Raw genomic sequence first — 5,687 nt, forward strand, 5'->3', positions numbered from 1 at the left:
ACACCTATAATGACTCACCTAACTTGGAGATTATTTCTTCCTTGAAAGAACTGTAAGGGTTGCTGTGGAGCCTCTGTGGGGTTGGATTTTTTTGAATCAGCCTGTCATGCGGGGTATTCTGAGTGATGTAGACCTTTACACTTAGATGGTAATTATTCCTAGTGACATGGAAATGGCTGGCAGCCCTCAATTCAGTTAATTCCTTTGGTTCACCTGAGTGTCTACAAGAATACGATGAACCTCAGGACTCTTCTTCATGGATGACTCTGAAGATTGTCAATCAACTCAGTGCTACAGACAGGCAGCTAATGGAGGATTCTTAGTCCACTGATATGTTGGGCCAGAAACTGAGGAAACATCCAAGAATGAAACATTTTTGTCAATGCCAATCAATATTAAATTCAAGAGTCAGGATTTTCAGTAAACTGGAGTGTAAAGTTTTCATGATTCTTGACAATGGGGTCTCAAACTTCATGGTATGCAGAAGAAATGTGCTCATCATGGTTAGACAGAGGCTTCTTTTCCTAGGACGTTAGTCTTTCAAACTAAAGCAACAGAGAAGTGGTTTCCTGAGATCTTGTGAACTCCAGCCATGAAACTCCAGAAAAACGCCAGTCAATTTTCTGGTTCATGTCTTACAACTCAAGAAGCAATGAAAATATCTACAAAATTGGAAGCCTACTCCAACACAGATAATTTTTCCTAATTGAAAAATAGGCCAGTATTCATACACACTGTTTCATGGGACCTACAGCTCACAGAGATTTCTGTGACCTAAAGAACCATCTTATTCAGACACACAACCCAAGAGCTTGCAGTGTATCTAATCCAACTCCAGGGCATTACACATGGAGTCTCTCATTGCCAGGGTCTCTTATTCTCATGAAAGGATGTTCATTATAGGATTCACCAGAATTTTCAGGTCTTTTAGAGACATGAACCTGCCTCTAAAATCTTAAAAATCTTACTCTCTGGGAAGGAGCGTTGTAAACCAGAAGTCAGATAATCTGTAAATTAATATATATTTTGTGGATTTTGGAAGAAAGAGTTCAAATAGTAATAGCCTCACCCACTTTTTCTCTGACTAATATGAGTTCTAGAAAGCACTGAAAAAAAACTGTGGTGCTCTGAAATACTTTAGGATTGTTATATTAGGGCATCACCAGAAAAAGAAGGAACCAAGTGTCCTTGGAGATTGATCCATTGTAACAGATTCGTGCCTGTGGTGAAGGATGGTCGTGGTGGAGGAGGCTGTGCCTGTGTAGGGCAGGGATTAGTGGGAATTCTCACATCTTCTGTTCAATTTCTTTGTCATCCTAAAATTGCTCTAAAATAAACTTCATGACAAGGAGGGACAGAAACATTTGAAAGACATTTTTGCCACTTTTTAGGAATCATTCTTAGTCTCACCATGTGATCAAATAACCTTGCTCCAAATCATGTGTTCATCCCGCTGGAAAACTTGTTCACAGTAGCACCTTCACAGAATGTTGGTATCACCATTATTGAGTGTGGCCTTTCCACTCTGTGAATCTGGCTTATATGACGACTCTTGAATGGAATATTTGTCTTAAAATTAGAGTATGTACGTGTTTCTATTGTTCTTTTTTTCTCCAATATATAATCCATTTTGTAAACAGCCTTAAACCTAATAAACCCGTGTCATCTCCTCAGCCCCGCACAGCTGCCTTCTCCCTCAGGGTTTCTGACACTCTCAGGATGTGAGTTTTCACACTGCCTCTCGCACAGTAATACACGGCCGTGTCCTCAGATCTCAGGCTGCTCAGCTCCATGTAGGCTGTGCTCGTGGACGTGTCCGCGGTAATCGTGACTCTGCCCTGGAACTTCTGTGCATAGTTTGTTATACCAACAATAGGGTTGATCCATCCCATCCACTCAAGCCCTTGTCCAGGGGTCCTGTCCGCACCCAGCTGATAGCATAGCTGCTGAAGGTGTATCCGGAAGTCTTGCAGGAGACCTTCACTGAGGCCCCAGGCTTCTTCACCTCAGCCCCGGACTGCACCAGCTGCACCTGGGACTGGGCACCTGTGGAGAGGACACAGCAGTGAATAAAATCCTCTTTAACTAAACCAGGATCCCCTCCTCAGCTTTGGGACTAGGAGGCCCCTTACCTGTAGCTGCTGCCACCACAAAGAAGAGCCTCCAGGTCCAGTCCATGGTGATGAGCTGTGCTCCCAGGGGCTTCTTTAGAGGAGGGATGTGGTTGTTGAGTGATGCTCTCAGGGCACCAATATATCTATATTTATCTCAGGGGCCTCAGGTTATTTGCACATTCATGAGGCAGGATATTTCACAACTCAAGCCTGATCTAGGATGAGAAAAATACACAGATGCCACATCAGCCATACAAGAGTGGGATACTGAGAGACCAAGCCCTAATCCTGCTTGAGGAAATGCACCCCCTGCCCCATTTCTAAGCTTTTTGTGGACAGCACTCTTCCTAATGAAGAACAATCCCGACTCCCAGGACGTGCTCCTCACTGTGAATCCACATTTTATTGGCATAGAGATTACCTCGATTGTTTCTGGGACCATCGCTGTCTCTGACAGTGAGCAGGCACATTGACTCTATCCTGGTTCCATTAGGAACAGTCAGAGCTCACTGGTAACTCTGAATAAGTGGCCACTAGTTATCCTACATGAGTGCCCAGCAGGCCCCAGGGAGAGTTCCGAGATCTGCTGGGCACTCCCAAGACAGAGTCCCCAGCACCTGCCTGAGAGTCCTGAGCTCCCAGACCCTTCAGTGGAAAGACTCTTAGGTTGACAGATTTGCCCTGTGACGTGTGATTGGCTCTGAGTTTTCCCTCCCACTGAGAGTAGGAAGCAGGAGTTGAAATGGAAATAGGAATTGGAATTTCTTGATAAACTCATAATTCCAAAATAAATACTAAGTCATTTGTGTTTTGAATAAGCTTGGGTTTTATCTCAAACTCCATTAAATAGAATTACTTGAAGTCTTCACATACTTTTAGTTCATGTCCATAGATGGTCATCATCTTTACATGTTGATTTCTGATCCACCTGGTCTGTGCACCTGCCACACTCTCGAAATCCACCACTGCCAAGTCAAATACACAACGTAGGAAACATTACTTAGCTCTGAAATCTGAATGTCTTCCTCATAGGAACATAGTGTATCCCACAGTTAGTACTCATTAAATTAATAAGCCATCTATATCTTTCATATTCTCACTGTTAAGATATTTATTATCATAGAATCTCACTTTTACATAGAGTTCTCTTGGACTTTATTGAGTGATATAAATGGTCCAGATAAAATAGGATATTTAAAGGCATATTGGCAACTTGTTGAACATTATTATAGAATGATTTTTTGAGTAAACAAGACTCAGGCCTTGAGAGAATATTTCTCATTATTCGTCTCCAACAAATAAGTGAGAACATATAGTGGTCTGGTTTCTGTTCCCAAATTAGTTTGCAAAGAGTAATGACCTCCAGTCCCTCAAGGTTCCTACAAAGGACATAACTTCATTCTTTTTGCTAGCTGCATAGTTTTCCCATGGTTCTATGTACCACGTTTTTCTCTATCCATCTGCCACTATGAGCATTTAGGTAATTCCGTGTGTATGCTATTGTGAATAGTGCTGCAGTGAACCTACATGTTTATATTCCTTTAGGTGTCTGTCGAGCTGCGGGGTTGTTGGGTCAAATGAAACTTCGGTTTTAGGTTATTGGAGGATCACCACACTGCTTTCCACAATGGTTGAATTAATTTATATTCCCACCAAAGGTGTATAAATGATCGCTTTTTTCTTGCAACCTTAGCAGCATCTGTTATTACTTTTTTTTAAGATTAGCCATTCTGACTGATGTGAGATGGTACCTCCCTGTAGTTTTAGTATGTATTTCTCCAATGACAGTGATATTCAGCATGTTTCCTATGCTATTTGGTCACATGTAGGTCTTTTTGTAAGTGTCTTTTCATGTCTTTTGACCACTTTTCTTTTGTATGTTTGTTTAATTCCATGTATATTATAAATGTTTAGACCTTTGTCAGATGTATAGGTGGCAAATACTTTACTTCCCATTCTAGAGGTTGCCTGTTTACTCTGTTGATAGTATATCTTGCTATGCAGAAGGCTCTTTAGTTTACTTAGGTCCCATTTGTCAATTTTTGATTTTGTTAAAATTGCTTCTATCGTTTTCAGAATAAAGTCTTTGCCAGTTCTTATGTACTAAATTGTTTTGCCTAGGGTATTATCCAGAGTTTTTATAATCTTAGGTTTTACATTTAGATCTTTAATCCACATATTATCATTTTTTCAATTAATGCTGAAAAAGCATTTGATGAAACTCAACATCCTCTCAGAAAAAAATAAATACATAAACATGGGTATAGAAAGAACACATCTCGACATAACAAAAAGTTGTATTCCAGAGACTTTCAGGCAGTATTATATGAATGAGAAATAACTAAAAGTCTTTTCTCTAAGATCTGGAACGTGACAAACTTCCCACTTTAACCAGTGGTAAAGCGTAAATCCTTCTGCTGCCCCCATAGCGGCTCTTACCTGCAAGCGCCACCTACTGGCCTGATGTTCAAACTGCATGACCTAATACAAAGCCGCTACCACCAGTGTACAGCAGTTGAAAATGAGATTAGCTTTTCAATACTTCTGTGATTCCAGCTCCGCAAAAGCCCACGGGTCTGCTCACATGCTCAGTATGTTACTACTAAAGCTGGAATTTGGAAAAGGCACAACACTAAAACTATTAATAACAAAATAAATCACACTGAGTAGATGCCCCTCACCTGGCCATGTCCATCAAGGCTGGTGCTTTTGCTTGCCAGGCTGCGTGGCTCATGTTTGTCCCCCTCTCAGGAGCTCAGCAGAGAATTCAGGTCACTGTGCATTTCATAGACCAGCCCATTGCCTGAGGCAACGGAGAGCTTCTCCCTGTGCACAGATATCAGCATGTACTCATCTGCTTCTGCCACAGTCAGCTCAAACCTGTAAGGCCACCTACTAATGTGAAGGGTAAACTTAAACAACCCAACATAAAATCTGCTGAAACAAATGCATCCCAAATGAGAAACAGTTCCTGAGGCCTCCACTATCTAGGATCTGCAGGAGGCAGTGAGCCTGCTCACAGGCCCAGTACATTGTTTTACAACCGTCATTTCAGAAAGCCACTAAATAATGACCATCTATAGACAAGAAACAATTACAGAGTCTTTGCCACTGAGCAAACCAAGAACCAAATAAAAAGACCCACCCTATATGCATGATATTCACATTCTAAAGGGAATGAAATTTTCATTAAAATCAAAATGAATTCAAAAATAGTAACAGATAGTTTAGCCAATGAAAAGCAAACAGATAAGCAATCCTGGAAGTATCAAAAAGCAGAATTACAAGACCCTGGATATCACCTTAGCTCTCCAGCAATAGAATCTAAACAATATGATATATTTGAAATCTCAGATAAATAATTCAAAATGTTTATTTTAAAGAAGCTCAATTAAATCCAAAAGAGAGTTGAGAACCAACACAAATAAATTAGAACCACTCAGGCCAGGCATTGTGGCTCATGCCTGTAATCCTAGCACTTTGGGAGGCCGAGGAGGGGAGATCGTGAGGTCAGAAGTTCCAGACCAGTCTGGCCGACATAGTGAAACCCCATCTCTACTAAAAATACAAAGC

At 41.1% G+C, this 5,687-nt stretch overlaps 1 pseudogene across 1 annotated transcript; it reads right to left on the reverse strand.

Annotated features, from left to right (window-relative positions):
* Positions 1 to 1,670: 1,670 nt before the first annotated feature.
* Positions 1,671 to 2,232, reverse strand: LOC104677437 (annotated as a pseudogene). The gene is made up of 2 exons (XR_004057225.1): positions 2,133 to 2,232; positions 1,671 to 2,046 (listed from the first exon to the last, which is right to left on the reverse strand). The product of XR_004057225.1 is annotated as an immunoglobulin heavy variable 1-69-like (transcript).
* Positions 2,233 to 5,687: the final 3,455 nt, after the last annotated feature.

Source organism: Rhinopithecus roxellana, chromosome 5, assembly GCF_007565055.1.
Source record: "Rhinopithecus roxellana isolate Shanxi Qingling chromosome 5, ASM756505v1, whole genome shotgun sequence".
NCBI lineage: Eukaryota > Metazoa > Chordata > Mammalia > Primates > Cercopithecidae > Rhinopithecus > Rhinopithecus roxellana.